Consider the following 22902-nt stretch of genomic DNA (forward strand, 5'->3'; position numbering starts at 1 on the left):
AATGGCAAGATTCATTCTTTCTGATGGCTGGGTACTATTCCATTGTGTGTGTGTGTGTGTGTGTGTGTGTGTATCACTTTTTTTTTCTTTTTAAAGATTTTATTTATTTGACACAGAGAGACACAGTGAGAGAGAGAACACAAGGAGAGGGAGTGGGAGAGGGAGAAGCAGGCTTCCCGCTGAGCAGGGAGCCCATTATGGGGCTCGATCCCAAAACCCTGGGATCATGACCTGAGCCAAAGGCAGACGCTTAACGACTGAGCCACCCATGCGCCCCATATACCACCTTTTCTTTATCCATTCATCAGCTGTGGACATTTGGGCTCTTTCCATAACTTCGCTATTACTGTTGATAATGTTCCTATAAACACCAGGGTACATGCATCCATTTGATCCGGTATTTTTGTATCCTTTGGGTAAATACCTAGTAGTGCAATTGCTGGGTCATAGGGTAGTTCTATTTTTAACTGAGGAATCTCCACACTGTTTTTCAGAGTTGGCTGCACCAGTTGGCATTTCCACCAACAGTGTAAGAGTGTTCCCCTTTCTCCACATCCTCGCCCATACCTGTTGTTTCCTGTTGTTGATTTTAGCCATTCTGACAGGTGTTAGGTGATATCTCATTGTAGTTTTGATTTGTATTTCCCTGATGATGAGTGATGTTGACCATCTTTGCATGCATCTGTTGGCTATCTGTGTGTCTTCTTTGGAAAAAAGTCTATTCTTGTCTTCTGCATGGCTTTTAACTGGATTACTTGTTTTTTGGGGGGGGAGTTGAATTTGATAAATTCTTTATATATTTTAGATACTAACCCTTTATCAGATATGTCATTTGCGAATATCTTCTCCCATTCCAAAGGTTGCCTGTTAGTTTTGCTGAATGTTTCCTTCCCTGTGCAGAAGTTCTTTCATCTTAATGAAGACCCAATGTTTATTTTTTGCTTTTGTTTCCCTTGTCTCTAGCAAAGTATCTAGTAAGAAGGTACTAGAGCCAATGTCAAAGAGGTTGCTGCCTGTGTTCTTCCCTAGGATTTTGATGGATTCCTGTCTCACATTTCGGTCTTTCATCCATTTTGGATTTATTTTTGTGCATGGTGTAAGAAAGAACTCTGTCTTATTATTTTTCAGTTTAAATTTTACCTTGTCAGATATCAATATTCTGACCACTGATTTATTCACTTGATATGTCCTTGAAAATAATTTTATTTTCAGCCATTCTGAATCTCTTTCCTTTGGACATCTCTTAATATAATGTAGTTTTGGATGCTGCTTTGTTCACCAGTCAGAAAAAATTCTAATAGGTCAATTAACCCCTTCTATTTCTTTATATGATTTGTATTTTGGCTCCAACTCCGCCATACTGTTTTATGTTATATAGAACACTTAGTACCTCTTTTTTTTTTTTTTGGTTATTTTCTATTTGAAAATAGAACAATATTATAAGATAATAACCTTTTTTTGTTTTCCCTGCATCTCCTTGAACATCTAGCTTAAAACAATATTAGTGTACTCTCAATAATAACTATGAAACTATCAGTAAGTTTTTTAAACTTTTCACGTTTCTCTTATTCTCCCCTAATATTTTGATAGCTATAGTATATTATCATTTTTGGAGTTTACAGCTATTACGCACTATACACTTTCTTACATAACTATTATTTGGTTTTAGTCTTATTTGCAAATGTATGTTTAATATTCATTACCAGTGCTTACTTCAATTTTCTTTTGTTTTTTATCATTGCCTAAAGCTCATTCTTTTGTAAATTCCTCAGAAAAAATATTCCTTGAATTATTGCATGCTAATAACTGTTTGTGTGCAACTGTTCTATCAGAAAGTCATTTTAGCTGGTCATAAAGTAAATGGCTCACATTTTTTTTTTATTAAGACTATTAACTTTTAGCGTAAGCCATGACTATCAAGAAGTTTGATGATATCAAATTTTCTTTTTTTGATAAATGTCTTGGTCTTTTTTTCAGTTCTCAATTTATTTTTCTGTTTTATTTAAAGTCCAGTAATTTTACTGCAATAGGACTTTGCAGTTCTCTGCATATTTTAAGTGACATAATTTTATACCACATCTCAACAGATAAATGGTGAGTTCTTTCAATGTATAGTGTTGTCTCCTTTTTAAATTCAAAAACATTTTCTTGAGTTACAGTTTTTACTATCTGTTCTTTTCCAATGGTTTAGTTTTCTTATTCAAGGATCCCTAATTATATGCATATTGGACCCTCTTTGCTATCTTCATCTCGTACATTTTTTGAACTATTTTCTCATCCTTCATGTTCTCTTTTTGCTTACTATTTACTTTCAGGTGTTACTCGTGGTATCTACTCTCATGTTTATTCTAGACTGTATTTCTGAAATGATTTTTTTTATTATCAATTCTTGTTTTAGTCTCATGTATGCTGTTCTTTCATATCACCTATAACTTTTTTAATTTTTAGCTCCTTTTGAAATGTTATATCATCAGGTTATACTTTTTGTTTTATGGTCATGTCTTCCTGCTTCAGTTCTCTGTGGGAACATTATTATGCTCCTTATTCTTGCTTTCTTTTTTTCCTCATAATTACTTGCCATGGAATCCAGTTTAGTTTTCCTTAACTTATAGGAGGGATGGATGGGTTTTAAGAGCTTTTCTAGCATTGTTTATCTATAACTCTGCTTTGTAGTTTTTTTTCTTTACTATTTTATTTATTTGAGGGAGACAAACAGATATAGCAAGAGAGAGCACAAGCAAGGAGGAGAGGGAGAAGCAAGCTCCCCACGGAGTAGGGACTCCTGACACCGGGGCTTGACCCCAGGACCCTGAGATCATGACCTGAGCGGAAGGCAGACGCTCAACCAAATGAGCCATCCAGGTGCCCCTCTGCTTCGTAGCTTTACTGAAGTGTTAAAAGCTATAGCCTCTCACTTTCTGACAATCTCTTGGCTCTGTGCCTTTCCTCCACTTCTATGTAAACTTCCTTCTGCTCCTACTGACACTGTTCTGCCTAATTTATACTGTATTCCTGTCAGTTTCCCATAGATTTGTGTTTTGTTTTGAGAGTGAATAGTGCTGCTCTGGACTTTTCAGACCTTACCATATCCCTTGCACTCATTCTCAAGTTGGTATATATAAAACCTTTTTCCATTTTTAGCTGCTGTTTTCAAATTGGCTACAGTGTTTTCTAGTGAGTACCTGTTGATTATTTTTAAATACTCTGGGGTTTTTCCTTCTTTCTATTTGGCTATCCCTAGATTATACAATGTCATGATTTGTCCTTACCTCTTCTGAAGTGTGGTTTTAGGAATACCTTGTCTGCTAGCTTTATTGTAGGTAGTGCTCCTTTTATTCCAAAGTGACATCCTAATTGTTTGCCAGCATTTGTAGAGAGATTCAAAAGGATTAAAAATTATACCACTTTCATCATTTTCCCAAAATCCTTGTCTAACTTTTTAAAAGTGATATTTAAAAGGCTTACATATAATGATAACCAACACTTGTAATTCTGATCTTTTATACTCATTATTTCCCAGATTATTACTAAATCTCCATTACATTTTTTTGTCCTTAAAAAAAAAAAAAAAAAAAAACTAATCTGTTCGGTAACTTCTATAACAATAGGTTTCACAGGTAAAACGCCTATTTCTAAGTGTTTTTAAATTGTTATTACCTATTATTTGGTCATAGATCTTACATTGAAATCTTCCCAAAGCAACCATGTCATCACATATACTTACCAATTTGGCTTTCTTTTTTTTCCCCTGTAGTTTTGGCTCCTACATATTTTTTTCCTGGATATATTTTGAATCTTTTTTTCCCCCCTTAAAGATGGGCTGGGGGAGGGGGAGGAGGAGAGAGAGGATCCCAAGCAGGCTCCACACCTAGCACGGAGCCTGATGTGGGGCCTAATCCTAGGACCCTGAGATCATGACCTGAGCTGAAATCAAGAGTCAGATGTTTAACTGACTAAGCCACCCAGATACCCCCTGAATGTCTTCTATTTGTGAGAGTAGGGACCCTCAGAAATTTAATCTTTAATGCTGCTGGACCCAGAGGACCAACTTATTCTTTTTTAACATACATTTAGTATATAGTTAAATAAAACAAAATGTCCTACTAAGTGAGCATTTAGATTGTTTTCAAATTATATCTATGGCTTACAGTGTTTTACTGACATCCTTGAGTACTTTTGTGAGTATTTCCATAGAATATATTCTTCATTCTTCGATGTAGAATTGCTCTGTGCATATTTCAAATTTTGGCATAAATTTTCAAATTGCTCTTGAAAGAAGCTCTCAGAAAAATGTGTATGTTTATTCTCAGGCTAGCACTGCTAGTATTTTCTGAGAATTGGTTAAGTCCAACAAACAAATAGTACTCCCTATTATAGAACGGAAGCGAGTCAAAGGTCAACCCATGAACAGGTCCAAGATTTTCCTCAAAAAATCAGTTTGAGGGTTTCTCCAGTTCATGGACAGACAACTGGTTAGTTTAAAAAATCCTAAATCACAAGCCAAGGGTACAATAATTTTAACTTGACCAAATGTCATATGAGTATCATAATGCAAGCATGTACTTGGCCAGATGATTTCACCCTCCTTTCACCCTTAACCTTCCAGTCTTCTTTGTTTGGTATGTGGGTCCACTCCACTGCTACCATGCTGTGAATGCTGCTTCTTGTTTGCTATTTAGAAAATAAGTCACACTTCCCTCAAGATGAAGGAAGTAAAAGGGGCACCTGGGTGGCTCAGTCGTTAAGTGTCTGCCTTTGGCTCAGGGCGTGATCCCAGTGTTCTGGGATCGAGCCCCGCATCAGGCTTCTCCGCTGGGTGCCTGCTTCTTCCTCTCCCACTCCCCCTGCTTGTGTTCCCTCTCTCGCTGGCTATCTCTCTCTCTGTCAAATAAATAAAATCTTAAAAAAAAAAGATAAAGGAAGTAAAAATAAAGCAACAGAATACAGAAAAGGTAGAAGAGTAAGAGGATTAAATCTTAAAACCAAGAAAAAGCATACACGCTAGCACAATAAAACATTTTGGGAGGAAAAATAATATAAGGTAGCAAAACAAAATTTAAGATAAAGGACAAAAACTAATGATATTTCAAAATACAAAGCCAGAAATGAGAAAAGGACTGCCACTGAAGTTAATAACATCAGGTAAAGTAAAAAGAAATTTAAAAGAAAAAGAAAAAAGAAATATTTTAATGACAGTAGCACTTTAAGGTAATGAGAAAAAACACAGGATACAAAGAAATTTAACTGGAGAAGTAAACTAAAGCCACCTTTTTAAAGTACTACACAGCCTATATCATAGCAAAATACATACTAAAATACTACTATTTTCTGATTAATAAAACAGGAGACACCTTTAATATATAAGAGAACAGAACAAAGAAAGTGAAAGAAAAGAAAAAATGTTGACACCTCACTGAAGACAGGCTTCCCACTGTAAACTATCTCACATCAGAACATGGGGCCAGCCCTTAGAAACTCTCTTTAATACTTGCCATTCCACAAATATGGATCATGCTTTAAAACAGCTATCAGGGGCACCTGGGTACCTCAGTCAGTTAAGCATATGATACCTGATTTTGGCTCAGGTCATGATCTCAGGGTCCTGAGATGAAGCCTCGCATTAGGCTCCACACACAGTATAGAGCCTGACTGAGATTCTCTCCCTCTTCCTCTGTCCCTCCCCTCACTCACACATACAGTCTCTCTCTCTCTCAAAAAAAAAAAAAAAAGAAGAAGAAGAAGAAAAGAAAAAGAAACAGCCACCAAAGAAAACTACATTCTTGTCAGATAAAGAGGAATTTTCTTTCACTGGTTCACTGCAGCTAAAGGTAGAAGGTGGAAGAAGTCCACTGATGAGATACTCATCATTCCCCTCTATTGTTTTCAATATAGTGACTATGAATCTTAATCCACACTCATAAGTGAGATATTACAACTTCAATTTCTATAAATCATCTGAATTTCTATTTTGAACCGCCATCTCAGGTGACAGAAGCTAATTTCCATTAGTATGCTGTGCCCTCTCTCCCTTTCATCTTAGGCACTGGATCTAAGTTCTTAGGGGGCTGACCAAGTATGAAGTTGTGGTAGAGTATGCAACATTCTTCTTATTCTTGGAGCCTTCTATCTACACAATTATGTACTGACCTATTATCTTCTTGGATACTCACTTTGAAGTACTTAGGCAACCCTCTTTTCTGTCTGTCTGGGTTTTTTTTTTTTTTTTTTTTTAAGACTAGGTCTTCACTATTTCCAAAGAATCTTAACTGTAAGACATGGGGACCACTCTGGTGCTTCTGTACAGAAGTGGTCATTTAGAATCTTACTGAAATGTCTCCATAATGGATTTCAAACTTTTCTCTTGTGTCTCCACACAGTCCATCTGATATTTCATTACCTTCATCAGTCCATGCAGGAAGCAGGATCCAGGGCCTAATCTATCTAGGTTTCAGAGTCCCTCTCTTCCTTAGCCCAAGGAAATCTTTTGTTTTCCAAAGAAGGCTCCATTCTCCTCGAATCCATATCACCTATTTACCTTAAATCTTGAGTCTTTGAATTTTCAATCAAAAAAGTATCTAGAAAAAAAAAAGTATCTAGAAAACAATGAGTCCTGGCCAACTATCAAACTGAAAAAAAGGAGAGAAATGGGAAATATTTGGAGAAAAAATCTTGGATACCAATTTCAGAAATATGCTCCTACTATGTAGTCCTTTTTCTAAGTCTTACTTGTCAAAAATTTTTGAACTGAATTCAAAAGATTGCTTTTAATTTTGATTTATTTTTAAGATTTTTAGAAATACATTTTCTTTTTTTAATTTACAATAATACTCTTTTTCTATTAAAATACTAACAAGGTCAGATTAACACTGCATTATTAATACCTCTGGCTAACTAAACATTGGCCCTACCCTTTGTGAGCTTCTGTACTAAAATGTGGGGGGTGACTTTTTAAGTTTAATTTAAAAAGAAGACATGAGCCTACAATTTTGGTAAAAACACAGTTTTCAATGCCTCCCTTTGATATTAAAATAATCTTACATTTTAGAACTTTATTTTATCTTGAATTGAGACCAGCTTTAGAAAAATGATGAGAGGAATGGGAGGGGAATCCTTTCCCTTACTATCAAGTCTACAGATGTGGAATCAAAGCTTGTGTCTCTAAGACAATTTCCAACGATATTATATTGTGTTGTTTAGGTCTCTCTTATTTCTCCCACATCATATGGATGGAAAAGAATGAAGTGTTACTCACTGACAGCCAATTAAGCGGCCTTTGTCTAAAAAATCCCACAGAAAAGCTGGACAAGGGGGCTTGAAATATATCTTTTGATGTAGTTTCAGAGGGAGTGGCAACTTTACTTAAAAACAAAATGTGTATAATTTGAAACCTTCATCCCCTATACCTTTCTTTTTTTTTCACATTAACAATCCAGAGCTCCAGTTCATGCAAATCATTCTGATGATTCTAATTTAAACATTCAAATATATCATTATAAAGAAATATAATCTATACTATCTACTTTTGTTCAAGGAGAATTATACATAAAGCACCCTAGTAGGAGGAATGCAAACACCCTATATTGATAGGTAATGCAAAAAGGAGAAAGTGGGCATTTGGATTTTTCTGTATCGTCTCATTTCCACAAATAACTCCCAATTTCCCCAATTAAGGTTCATAAACAAAATGACTGCTAATTGCTCTACTGAAATCACTTCGTTAAATTTTCCCACGCCATTCCTTTAACACAAAATCTATACATTAGGTGAAGTAGTCTACTGATCCGTTCTTATTGACAAGAGCATGAAGGGTCTATAACAGTTCCATAAAGAATATAATCAAAGTTAACTAAATAAGGCAAAAAAATCATACAGACTAAAAAAGCGCCTGAAATAAAAAACAAGAAAGAATGTATAAGTAAAGAAATAAACAATGAGGCTCCCAAAATCTACAATGTGGGTTTTTGTTTTTTTTTTTTTACTATATGTTTCCCCAAATGGGTTAAAATACATCCTTTCCAATAAAGAATCGCCAATTACGTAAATCTGTACTCTTAACACAGGACACTAACTGAGGCCGGGAGAAAGAATGAACAGATGGAGAGACCCTTGGGAGAGCTGGTGTAAATAAAAACTCCTGAGGCAGAAAGAATCCTTTCACTCGAGGGAAAAATCTAAGCTTTTTCAAACTGAAACAATTTTCTCTTTGTACACTTAGCTATTTAAATAAAGAGGGCAATACAAATGTGCAATAATGAGTTGGATCCATCATGATATTCAACCTTCCAAAACAATGCCCAGCTCTGCTGTTCATAATTTAGTATGGCCGATGATTTTGTAGAAAAGAAGATTCTCCTTCTAGAGGGCCATTTTTATCAACTATTCACTTCTGAAATCACAGTTCAAACTCACTTCAAAGCTCATCCTAGGCAAGAGATCTCAGCCACTTTCTCATGGGCCTCACCAAGAACAGCAGTTGGTAGTAACGCAATGATGCTAATTTGGATGTGATCATGACAGTGGCCATATCTCAGTGCTCATATGCACATCATTCTCTATGGAGTGGGAGGAAGAAAAAGAGATGGGTGGGATTTTCTTACATGTTATTTTTTCATGGACAGCTTTTATCCTGCAGTCTTTTATTTTTTTCCTTTCCCTTCTCTCTGCCCTTTGTCTCTTTATCCTGTATAACCGCTCCATTACTTTTCATCGCGCCTCTCATGAATGAACTAATTAAGCAACCCGGTGGATGTTCTTCCTTACACTTCTCCTTGGTCACCGAGACATGGGAGGACTTGCCTATCAAAAATAATAGGAGCACAGGCATAGACAAGTAAGTAAGTGGAACAAAAGAGAGTGAAGAGAAATAAAACCTAATATAAACTGGAGTTTAATTCAGGACTAGAGTGATATTTCATGCAGTCAGAAGAGGTCATTTATTTCATAAATGGAGCTTGAACAACTGGTTATCCATCTGGAAAAAAAATTAAGTTGGACTCTTAAGTCACGCCAAACTCAAAAATAAATTCCAGATGGATTAAAGACTTATGTATAAAAATTAAAACAATGAAAACCGTTCAAAATTCTTTATGTACAATCCTAGAGGCAGGAGAGACTATTTCACCAATTCTGGTAACCCAGACACACTAAAAAAAAAAAAAAAAAGTATAGATGTATCTAAATACTCAAAATTTAAAATTTTGTTTGAAAAAGGGACCATGCTGGAAAAAATATTTACAACATATGTCATAGGTAAATGCTTAATATCTTTAGTATACAAACACGCCTTGTAAATTAATAAAAGAAAGGCAATCAACCCAATAGATGTTGGGGTAATAGAAAAGAAGAGTCAGTTGAAAGCAAAATACCAAAAAGCAGTCAACCTTATTAAGGCAACAGTGAGATATTTATAGCCATCAGACTGTCAAAAATAAAGACTTAAGATACCTATTTTTGGCATGGATTCAGGAAAAATTCTACTATATTGCTTGTGGAAATATGAATTAATGGAGGGTTTTTTTGGAAAGCAATCTGCAATACTCATTAAGTTGAAAAAATATATATACTATAATCCACATAATCCCACTGCTATGAATATATTCTACAGAAATAATAGCACTAAGATTTAAAAGAATATATTTATAAAGTATTTAAACAAAGAATCATTTTAGTGAGAAAAAACTGAAACAGAGTAAATGTTTATCAAAAGAGGAATTCTTGAAAATGTCATTACATTCATAACATGCATTTGACAGCATTAAAAGGAATACATTGGATATATGCCAGTTAATTTGAGGGTATTTCTCCAGTGTGTGGTTCAGCAAGGAAATCAAGATTCAGAAAAGCTTATGTGATATGACCTTTTTGTTTTTAATGAGAAAAAATAATACTGTGTGTGGATATGTTTTTTTTTTCTTTTTAAAAATAACACCTTTGACATAATTCACTGTCTTATAGGGTACAATTCAGCATGTCATTTATTTTTATATTCATTTTAAACTGTCATAGAAAACGACCAAAGGAAGCCTAGAGCTGTCTACCCCAGCAGAGTACAGAAACATAGAAGCAACAGGAGCTTCTCCTTGAAGCACAGGCATAATTTAAAGAGTAAATACAAAACATCCATAGTTTCTGGTGCCAAGTAGAAGCAATCTTGGTGAAGGAAGCCAAAGAACAGAGAGTCAAAATATATTTCACCTAGAGTTTCTTGGTGTTTATGAACTTGAATGAAACTCTTTCCTGATTATTATCCCATTACAAGAGCAAACACTATTAAAAAATCATGGCAAAGAATTTGATTGACACCTCATTCTAGAAAGACTTTCTACCTCCCGGCATCCTCTTCTTTCACTTACAGCTCCACCAGAGATGGACACACGCATTTAAATAAAGAACGGATGACAGTGACAGGTAGCACCGTTCCAGGGAACACCGATCACAACCCCCAAGAGATGTGTAGTATGGCAGTCCTGGCCACATTAATTTTAAGGTTTAATATTAAGCTTTAAATATTGAAAATATTTCAGCAAATATTAAACTGATGCTTTTTACTTTCTCTTTTAATGTGTATTTCATGGTGCTTTCTCATCATGGAGGTCAAGCTTTTGAGAAATATCACTCTATGACAGGAGATGGCTAGAATCTCATTTCCTCTGGAGATTTTAGGCTTTAAAACCAGGACTTGTGCAAAGAGAGGCTTTGCTAAATTCCTCTGTCTACTCTTTAGCATATCAAAAGCAATCCTAGAGGGTCCAGCTAATTGATTTCTGTGGTATTATGGAGATGATATCTTAAGGCTTAACAAGAGTAAAGAGGAAGAAGGAGGTAAAAGAAAATCTTATTCCTTCATCTCTTTCCTGAGGAAAATAAAGTGAAACCAAGGTGGGAAAGAATAGCAAGTGGACATGTGTTTTGTGACTGTTCCTCCCTGGGCTTTATTCCCAAGGGTGGGAGACCTGAGAGGGACCCTAGAAGTCAAGGTGTCTCTCAGGCTGCCAGACACCCACCTCGGCTGGACCCTGACAATGCAGGGCATCACGAAGAAGGCTTAAGCCTTGTTCTCAAGCTGATCTCAACCCCCAGGGGACACACATGCTAAAGTGGGAAACAGTGGGCCAGGCATGTCACCAGAGCACGGCTAGGTGACCCTAGAAGGTAGAGAAGGCTAACACAGGACAGTGATGCTCTGCAGCCAGGGCAAGCTATGGGGAGGCCAAATTCACAAGGAGAAGGCAGCTGAGGCCCCGTGGGGACAGCCTAAGCCAAAAGAAGCCACACACTTACCAGCTGCAGATATGGAGCCAGTAAGAACACCACCATCCAGGGAGCCTGGGTGGCTTGGTCAGTTAAGTGTCTGCCTTCAGCTCAGGTCATGATCTTGGGGTCCTGGGATCGAGCCCCATGTTGGGCTCCCTGCTCAGTGGGGAGTCTGCTCTCCCTCTGCCTGCTGCTCCCCTTGCTTGTGTTCTCTCTCTTAAAAAAAAAAAAAAAAAAAAAAAAGGACCACCACCATCCAGGGTCCAGTGCCTAGGAGATGGCTGCTAGCAGCCACTACACTCCAGGGCAAGCCAGAGGCCACAGGTCCATGTCCTCCCTTTGGTGGCCCAACCAGAGGCCACTGAAAGGAGAGAAACAGGGGGAGGAAAAGCTTTTGAAAGACTGAGCATACTTTATTTAATTAATTCATTTATTTAAGTATGTTCCACTGGGCCTAACTCAAGGCTTGAACTCACCACCCTGAGATCAAGACCTGAGCTGAGATCAAGACTCAGACACTCAACCAACTAAGCCATGCAGGCACCCCAGACATATGTTCATTTAAAAGATACTGATTCTCCTGAGGGATGAAATGATGGGGATAAGAGTAAAACATTAAACTACATCGGGCATTTAGGTTAAGTTTTGTTTTCCTACTGAACAGCCAGTGGCAGCACACAGAAATGCCTCTAAATCACAAAAGTAGTCCATTTTCTCTGCCAGACCAAGCAATGGTGCAAGTCAAGCGCTCTCCTCTGGCGCGCTGCTGGAGGTAGTCGTGTTGCCCTGTGCGGCTGGCAGACAGCGGATCCCTGTGGGCCTCCGGAACCTCCTCCTGGGACCCAGCCGCTTCACGACTGTCAAATACATGTCGGAGAAGCAGCTCCAGCACTCTCCAGAACCCTCCGACACATTCGAAACCGTGAAAAACACAGGGCTAAATAACTATTGTCAAAAGGCATATTCTTCTCAGCCCACTCCCCAGAGAACTTCAGGCGCAGAAAAGGATACTTCTAAAGAATTATCCTAATGGCCAGTTATGAGCCTACAGCTTCAGACAGCATGGGAGGAAAAATCGTCTCCCTGCCCACAAGTTGCCTTCTCTAGGCTGCTTTTACTTCTCCCGGGTTAGGCGCCCGGTCTTGGCTAAACCAAGATGTTCCGTTTTTTTCTTTGCTTTTTCTTTTCAAACCACAGTAACTCACACGGGAGCCAAACCCCTTAACTAAAGGATAATTTATGACAGCGCCACTGGCATTTTAAGCAAAATTGTTTTGGGGATGGGGGTAGAAAAGCCAGGAGGTCAGAAGTTGATTCCTGAGTAAGGTATGCCAGCGGCCTCCTCCCCGGGGCTGGCAGGCTGGGATTATCACATTACACAGAGGGCCTGTGCCAAGGCCAGTAACAATGGCACCTAGATTCTATTCATTCCCTCCATGGTCTCAGCAGAGCCCGCAGAGCAGGGAAGCTTCCTGTTCTGAGGACACAGGCCCTGCAGAAGGGCTTGTTTTTCACCACTGGGAGAGTTACTGGAATGTAAGAGGTTCGGCTGCCTCGGTGAAGAGAGGCCATGTTGCTTGGATATGTGATCCTTAGCACATCATGTGCTCCAACTGAAGGCAACACGACCCACCAACAAAAGCTCTAAGTGGTGCTTAGCAAGACAAGGCCCAACTAGCACAACAGAAAAGGATGACTCACGGCAGACTCTGTACACACATGCTGGGCCTGTCCTCTCCACTCACAAATCACACGCGGGAGCTGCAGATCATGACGCCGAATGTCGGCCCAAGGTTACCCTGTTCAAGGCCCAGGTCTCTGACCCCGATGTGAATAACTCAGAGCTGGCATGCGGCCTCCAACAGGGAACAAACACAATCCTAGCTGGGAAGAGTTTCTGGGGTGGGATTTCCAGATCTACGTGGTGGGCATCACGGGAGGCAAAGGACGAGCCGGGACTGGCAAAGCTGCTTCTTTTTCTATCACAAAGAACTTTTCAGCATTTGTATAGAAAGACATCTGAGTAAAACCCCCTGGGAGACTGGCGTTAAGGGTGGGAACATATAGTGTCCTGGTACTCACTCAAGCAAGAGTGCATGGTTTGGACATCTTCAGGTGGAGAGAGGTGCTGCTGTGTTGGAAAAGCCATGTCCTAGTGATGACTCCTGCTCCTCCTACCTTTCTGGGGTCACTGACCAGAGAGAGCCGTCCATGTCGGGCATGCGCAGGTACCGGCTGGTGCTGTCTTGTAGATAATCATGCTGCACTGCTTCCAGAACCCTGTGTGCCTGTGGTGAGCTTGCGATCTGGGAGCTCAGGGGGCTGCTCTAGTCCACACAGGGGCCTCCTTCGGGATTAACGGGGCTGGCAAAGAGCACACAGGCTCCCAAAGACTTCCGTGGGGTGGTAAAATGTGGTTTCCTTGGCAAGGCTACCCTGTATATGAATCAACTACATAAGTGTCAGCCCAGTCAAATCAACAAATACTTCCAGCAGATTTTCCCAAATGGCTTATTAAAAGTACATATTTTATATTTCAAGAGCCAGCTTCCTCTTGGAAGATTATGAAGTATACCAGTAATCATATAAAATTCCCCATATCACACATGCTATTTATTATGGCTAGAACAGCCTAACATCTAGTAACTTTTCTCCCAGATAAAGAAAATTAATTTAATCTGCTCATTTTCCATTTACTATCTGTTCAGTTTCAACAGGGAAAGAAAAGCAAAAGTGGAAACCCAATTATTTTTAAGAGAATTAATATAGCTAAGGAAGTACGCCCTGCTAGACCAGTAATGATGGGCCCCTGCCTGGCTCCAACAGAGGATACTGTTTCAAACATTACAGCATTTTGCTGATGAACACGCCCCACTGAATTTCTAACCATTCATTTTCTAAATGGCACTTTTTAAAACTTGACAAGACTTGTCTGGTTACTTTATTATATCCTCTTCTGAATTTCTTCCCTCTGAAAGTTTTTTTTTTCCCCTTAAAGGGCTATTATCCCTGCTTCCTACAACTCTATCTTACTAGTCAGACGTTCTCCCAGCTCCCTCCTTTTTCACCTGTTAATTTTTACATCTGAATGGCGGATAGAAAATGCCAATTTCACAATCTGAAGGTGTTTCCTTAGTAACAATTTACTCAAGGAGGAAAGGGAATAGGATGTCAGAGCATAGGCTGCCTCTCACCTAGGCTCTGCATTTTGTCTGAGGTTTCCAATCCTTTGATTTCTCTTTAAAAGGACCAGAGCAGATACAAACCCCAGGGCCAAAGAGCATCTCCTGAGACTTGATACTTTATGCTCTGCAGAGAGGACCTCACATTCCAGGATTGTTGCATCCAATCCCTATTGGTCTGGATAGGAATCCAAATAGAGAAGCTATCTTCCAGGAGGAGGAAGAGAAAAGAATTTTTTTTTTTTTTTAATATAGAACTACATAGCCAACCCTTACTAGGATATATGTCATTTTTATATTCCGGATACCCACAAATCACAAAGTATGTTCCATATCAAGATTCTGGCTGCTGTTAATAAGACCACAACTTTGGAAGGGAAAGGCCTGCCTTTTCTCAAGAAACAAGATAAAGAATGATAAAAGGCAACAGAGGCCTAAAATATATTATGAATGCTAATCTTATTAATAGTTTATACTAACCTTTAATATTGAGCTTCAGATTTTTAAACTATTTCTTATTATGGGAAATTCTTATGCCATGAAGAAAACAATCACTTAATTCTCTTCTATCTGGTCTATTAATTGCTTTTGCTAAAAATCAGGAGGTTCCAAATTTCATGACCCATTACTCCTAGGATTCTTAACTTAGGATTCACTTGGATGGGAAAAAAAAATCAGCAGTGGTATCTGTGACTCTGTCAACAGTATAAATTAGATATTTTTATATTATGTTATAACCAGACATACAGATGAATTATTTATTACTCATCATTGTGTTTGAACCAGGTAATTTTTACAAAAACCCACTGGTAGATATTGTTTCTAGTATACCCATAAAGAAACAAACTCACTGTTATAAATTTTAAAAAAAATTTGGGTAACTGCATGTCCCAACATTCCTATGTATTTTACTTAATGCATTTAATTTTTTTTTCTGACAAATGAAACACATTAGCTTTATTATAAGAAAGAATCCACAGGCATTCCACATTGCTGAAGGAGACTGTGGCATGCACATACATACACACATACACACACAAAAGCTGAGAAATCAAATACCAACTTTATGACTGGTGGTACCGCCCAGATGATATATAGGGAAAGATCTGAAGAAACAGAGGAAAGAGTGTCATGCTTAGTTATCAAGGTTGGCTGTGTGGGCAGCACTACAGGAACGTGCACCGTGTACTTCCTATTCCCAACTCCAACACCTTTGGGCGATATTTACATATTTGTGGGGGAAAAACAGTAAGCTGCAGCATGGTCCAGTCATTGTAAGAAAACGCTGACTCCTTTGGAGTCCACTAGTACTAAATACTCTACAGGCAAAACTCATGCTGGTAATCCCATTGTATGGATAGTTTTAAAATCCTACAAAGTGTCTTCTCTGTTTCGAGGCCAATCTAGGAATAACAATTTGAAACAAAGAATTTCTCTCCTTCCATAGAAATGTTACTTAATTAAAAAAAAAAAAAAAAAAAAAAAAAAAAAAAAAACCCTCACCTAAGGCCTTTTTGAGAGTGCCCTGTCTTTGGATGAGCTGCTTCCAATCTTGCCAAATATTTCTGCAGCTTTGTGCTGCCAGTGTTCATAGTCTCATAGTCATTTCAAATACAAAATCTTCTCTCATAAAATTTGTTTCAAAATCCCTCTAGTGGAGAAGTCACCTATTAAATCACTCCCGCAGAGGGCAGAGTGTTGGCAATGTGGTCTGGAATGGAGTACTTAGCATTCCCAGGGAGTGGCTAAGGAGAATGCAGGTAATTGAAGTAATTAGTGGCACTTGTACGCTGAAAGCATTTTGCTCTATTTCCTAATCCAGCAGAGGCCCGTTTCCTGATATTAAGGGGGGGAAAAGGCATTTAAAAATGCAATGTATAGAAAAATGAAAAGGAACAGGTTAGGGAGTGGTTCATACTAGAAGGGAGCTGCATTTGCCAGAAATTTCGGGCTCAAAGAGAAATTACTTGCAAAATTTATGGTAGCAATTTTTTCCATTTGACTTGTCCTACTTCCCTGTTCCTTCCCTTCTCCTCTATTTTCTCCTTTTAGATTTCCAGATCCTCCCTTTCTTCCTTCTTCCTCTTTTTCCCCTTTCTCTTCTGACTATTTTCTAGTCCTTCTCCCACATTTTATTTTTTTTCTCTTTTAATTTCTGTTTCTCCTTCCCCTACCTGAAGCCCAGTGCTGAAATCCCACCTTTGGAAATCTAGAATAGTCACGGGATCCCTCAAGTGTCATGCATGACATATTATTTCCCATTCTTTTATTTTCAACACTCCAATTCTTCACTTGTGAAGTATAGCTCTCATAAATAGCATATATATGCATGTGTGCACACATGCACCTGTGTGTGAACACTCCATAGGCAAGATTCACACAGCTAATTCCATTGTAAGGACAGTTTTAAAACCCTGCAAAGTGTCTCACTATCCTGAGGCCAATCCAGAGAGTGAGTGCGTACATGTATCTTAGTCCATTCTGATCATCTCTTTTAACTGGGATGTTTAGCCCATTTACATCAAATGTAATTACTGACATAGTTGAGATTAGCTCTACCATTTGCTATTTGTTTTCTAATCATCTAATCTCTTCTTCGATATTTTGCTCTTCTCTTTCTTACTTCTCTTTCTTACTTCTTTTGAATTATTACTCACTGTATTTCTTCAATTGGATTTTTTGCTATACCTTCTTGTACTACTTTTAATGGTTACATTGGTTACGTGCACCCATAATTAATTATAGTTTACCTTGAATATTTTATGATCTCACAAATGTTATTTTTACCACTCACTCTGCCTTTTGTTATTGTTGTCATATATTTTACTTCTACATATGTTATAAACCCCACAACGCACTGTTACTTTGCTGTTTGCCTTTTTTTTTTTTTTTTTTTTTTTTTTTAAGCTTACTTTTATGTCCACCTACCTGTATATCCTTTCTGGTACTCTTCCTTTCTCCTTGAAAAATCTGTGGTTTCATATGTGATAATTTCCCATCAACTGAAGAAATTATTTTTGAGTTCTTATAGGGTAGGCCTATTGCAAAGAATTCTCTCAGTTTTTGATTATATAAAAAAGGATTGATTTATACTTTATTTTTCAGGGGCACAATTTACTTGGTATTGAATACTACATTGGCAGATGTGTGCAGCCTGAGAAAAAGACTGAGATGGAGATTAGTGTGTAGGAACTTGATCTCCCCAGACCAACACCTTTGGGAGGATGAAGGGATACAGGTTGGGCAGAAGGAGAAACAGAGCTGTAGTTCAGTCACAATATCACCACAAAGGTCTCGGATGATTCCTATGGGGACTGAGAAGCTGAGACTGTCCAGCAAAGTTGTTTTCCATCAGGAGAGAGGGAAGGGCCCTTAAACTCCAGTATCAACACCCAATTTCTGACAAGTGTTGTTTCCACTGGCTGCATCCTCTTCTTCCCTTCCCTGCATTCTTATAATTTGGCTTCAGACCATGTTTCTGCGGAAATACTCCAGCCGAGGTCAAAGATAAAATTCATAGCTAAATCCACTCAATGCAGAAAATACAAATTTAAAATATTTATATCACTGACCCAGAGATTCCACTTTTAGGGATATGTTTAATGGAAAAAGTTGCACAAAGATTATGCATGCACAGACACATACATATGTCTTTTGCAATTTGTTTATAATAATAAAAAATTGGAAACAACTTAAATATCCATCAATAAAAGATTGGTCATATAAAATATGGAAAACCCAAAAGAATCCACTCCCAAACTATTAGAAGTTATAGAGCAATTCAGTAATGTGGCGGGATACAAAATCAATGCTCAGAAATCAGTTACATTTCTATACACGAATAATGAGACTAAAGAAAGAGAAATTAGGGAATCCATCCCATTTACAATAGCACCAAAAATCATACATTACCTTGGAATTAACTTAACCAGAGACGTAAAGGATCTATATTCTAGAAACTATAAATCACTCTTGAAAGACATTGAGGAAGACACAAAAAGATGGAAAAATATTCTATGCTCATGGATCGGAAGAATTAACATAGTTAAAATGTCCATGCTACGCAGAGCAATCTACACTTTCAATGCTATCCCAATCAAAATACCGATGACATTTTTTAAGGAACTGGAACAAATAGTCCTTAAATTTGTGTGGAACCGGAAAAGGCCCCGAATCGCCAAGGAACTGCTGAAAAGGAAAAACAAAGCTGGGGGCATCACAATGCTGGATTTCGAGCTGTACTACAAAGCTGTGATCACAAAGACAGCATGGCACTGGCACAAAAACAGACACATAGACCAATGGAACAGAATAGAGAATCCAGAAATGGACCCTCGGCTCTTTGGGCAACTAATCTTTGATAAAGCAGGAGAAAACATCCAGTGGAAAAAAAGACAGTCTCTTCAATAAATGGTGCTGGGAAAATTGGACAGCTACATGCAAAAGAATGAAACTTGACCACTCTCTCACACCATACACAAAGATAAACTCCAAATGGATGAAAGACCTCAATGTGAGACAGGAATCCATCAAAATCCTGGAGGACAACATAGGCAACAACCTCTACGACATCAGCCAAAGCAACCTTTTTCATGACACATCTCCAAAGGCAAGAGAAACAAACGAGAAAATGAACTTGTGGGACTTCATCAAGATAAAAAGCTTCTGCACAGCCAAGGAAACAGTCAAAAAAACTAAGAGGCAGCCCACGGAATGGGAGAAGATATTTGCAAATGATGCTACAGATAAAAGACTGGTATCCAAGATCTACAAAGAACTTCTCAAACTCAATACACGAGAAACAAATAAACAAATCAAAAAATGGGCAGAAGATATGAACAGACACTTTTCCAATGAAGACATACAAATGGCTAACAGACACATGAAAAAATGTTCAAAATCATTAGCCATCAGGGAAATTCAAATCAAAACCACACTGAGATACCACCTTACGCCAGTTAGAATGGCAAAAATAGACAAGGCAAGAAACAACAATTGTTGGAGAGGATGTGGAGAAAGGGGATCCCTCCTACATTGTTGGTGGGAATGCAAGTTGGTACAGCCACTCTGGAAAACAGTGTGGAGGTCCCTTAAAAAGTTAAAAATTGAGCTACCCTATGATCCAGCCATTGCACTACTGGGTATTTACCCCAAAGATACAGACGTAGTGAAGAGAAGGGCCATATGCACCCCAATGTTCATAGCAGCAATGTCCACAATAGCTAAATCGTGGAAGGAACCGAGATGCCCTTCAACAGATGACTGGATTAAGAAGCTGTGATCCATATATACAATGGAATATTACTCAGCTATCAGAAGGAACGAGTTCTCAACATTTGCTGCAACATGGACGGCACTGGAGGAGATAATGCTAAGTGAAATAAGTCAAGCAGAGAAAGACAATTATCATATGATTTCTCTCATCTATGGAACATAAGAACTAGGAAGATCGGTAGGGGAAGAAAGGGATAAAGAAAGGGGGTAATCAGAAGGGGGAGTGAAGCATGGGAGACTATGGACTCTGAGAAACAAACTGAGGGTTTCAGAGGGGAGGGGGGTGGGGGAATGGGATAGACCGGTGATGGGTAGTAAGGAGGGCACGTATTGCATGGTGCACTGGGTGTTATACGCAACTAATGAATCATCGAACTTTATATCAGAAACCAGGGATGTACTGTATGGTGACTAACATAATGTAATAAAAAAAAATTTTAAAAATGTCATTTAATAAAAGTAGAGACCATATTTGTTAACTAAGTGGCTAAATGAATGAACAGCTACCATGACATATACCCTTTAAACCTGAGGCTTTGATGATCTCCCACAATATTTCTACTAAATGTGAAACTAAAATCTTACTTTTACTATTTCTGTTTAAATAAGTTTGGTATTTACTAAAAGAAATTTCTTAATAAAATCAGGGGAAACAGAGTCCATTAGAAATGGAAGTGGTTAAGAAATAAAGCACAGATTTCTTACCCCAAAATAACTGAAATCTGCCCACAAATTTGCTAATCTGTCATAGTTTAGTGGGTAAAAGGCCTCTCCTCAACTCTAGTAGGATTGAGCTCCAAGAGCTCTTGAGTCTCATCTCAATTAATATTATTTATACACCTATCTCTGAGCTAATTAGAACGAAACTTGTCTTTTACGTGTTTCTGTCATATGTATGTTATAGGTACGTGAAGGATAGCAAGTACACATGACAGGTAGTAGATGAGGTGAAGCAACTTTGGAGGATACCCCAAAAGCTCTTTATCAGTCTTCTGTCATTTCCCAGCATCAGTTATTATGTCCTGCTTTCTATGTGGGGAAATAGATGTGAGAGAGGAAATCACAGTCTAAATAAACACTGGCTGCTAGGTTGTTAAATGCACCCTTGCACTAGGTGGTTGGGGTGGGAGCGGAGAATGAAATCTTCTCACTTCTCCACAAATACCAAAACATAAAAGAGCTACTACCCTCCTTTGATAAAAGTTAGTTTTGCCACCTGAATCCCACTCTCTCTTCTCCACTGACCCTGTATTACAAGGTCACATAACGTAATTTCATCCTTATATACTCACACTGCCATTCCCCAATCGTTATGCTTCTCAAATAACAAGTCTCTTACAGAGTCATGCATGTAGTGTGGAGTCATATCCCAAAAGTGGGACCAAAAATATGCTCAAGTTTCCTTTTTTGAAAAAAAATTTTTGCAGCTTCCTTATGGCATAATTGATGCACAATACATTGCAAATATTTAAAGTGTACAGCTTGTTAAGTTTTGACATTAGCACACACCGGTCAAGACAATGAATACATAAATGCCCCAAAATGTGGCTGTGCTCCTTTATAATCAATCTCTGCTACTTCTCCCTGCTTTCCAAGTTCCGAGGAAACAATTGATTTGCTTGTTTCTTGCTAAAGATAGTATGTTTTCCAGAATTTTATTTATAAAAAAAAAACATACAGCAGAAAGTCTTTTTGTGTCTGGATTCTTTTACTCAGCATTATTTTGAGATTCATCCATGCAGTCACATGATCAATAGTTTCTTTGTTTTCATGATGTAGAGCTTTCCAGAGTATTGATACACTACATGTGTTTACCCATTCACCTGTTGTTGAACATGTGATTGTTTCCACTTTTGGATACTACAAATAAAGCTGCTGTGAACATTTGTGTACGAGTCTTTGCATGGACATATGTGTTCTCTTCTCTTGGGTAAATACCTACTTGTGAAATGAATGGATCATATATACCATATGGTAGGTGTATATTTAACTTTTTAAGAAACTGTCAATCCGTTATCCTAACTGGCTACAGCATTTTATATTCTCCCTAGGAGAATATGAGTATATTCCCTACATAATGCCTAGGAGTATAATCCCTAGGAGTATATGAGATTTCCAGCTCTTCCTCATCCTTGTCAACATTTACTATGATCAGACTTCTTATTTTTAGCCATTGTAATACACACGTAGAGGTATCTCACTGTGGTCTTATTTTGCATTTCCCTAATGACTAACGATAGTGAACATCTTTTCATGTATTTATTTGCCATCTCTGTATCTTTTTTGGTAAAGTTTCTGTGAATATCTTTTGCCAATTTTTTTTAAATTGAGCTGTTTGCTTTCTTATATTGCTTTTTGACAGTTCTTTATATATTCCTTAGTAAGTCCCTTCATGCTTGTCTGGTTACTGACAAGGAATTACTTGTAATTCCTTTACAACAGAGCTCCTCTCACTGTTAGGATGGAGAAAGTAGTGACAGACTACTATTCCTGCCATAATACCTTGGAAAAAAAGAATGCATTAAAATTAATATATGTTTTGTTAAAGACACTAGAGAACCATAAGCACAAAGTAAGATAAAGAAACTAAGTTCCAGAGAGAGACAATACATTTCTACATGAGCAAAAACAGGTGATTACTTTCCCTTCCTAGAAACAAATGGGTGTGGGAAGGATCAGACCTGGTATAGGCACAGAGACTCTACATAAGTGAAGAAATAAGGGGAACTTATATTGACTTCCTGGGCTTGCATGATAGATTGGAATCTATAGGGGCCCCAAATACAGATTAGTTCTACCTATCCACTAATTCGACCTCATAGAACTTCTGTGGAGAATGCAGCAGCACTGGAAATTGTGGATATACGCTGAATTTTGCCAAATACTTTTCTTCAGATAATCATATGCTTTTTGGGTTTTAGTTTTTTAATATATTGTATCATGCTGATGGATTGTTTTCCATATTTATTGATTTATGTTTTCCTTTTTAGCTTTTGACCCCCTTCACCCAATTCTCCCAACCCCCAACTCGCCTCTGGCAGCCACCGGTTGGTGGTGTTCTTTTATCTATGAGCTTGTTTCTCTCTTTGTTTTTGTTTTTTGATTTTTCAATGTTAACTAACTTAACATTCCTGGAATCAACCCTTCCTTGTCACTATGTATCATCCTTTCTATATATGGTTAGATTCAATTA

Source organism: Ursus maritimus, unplaced genomic scaffold, assembly GCF_017311325.1.
Source record: "Ursus maritimus isolate PB19 unplaced genomic scaffold, ASM1731132v1 scaffold_5, whole genome shotgun sequence".
Taxonomy (NCBI): Eukaryota; Metazoa; Chordata; class Mammalia; order Carnivora; family Ursidae; genus Ursus; species Ursus maritimus.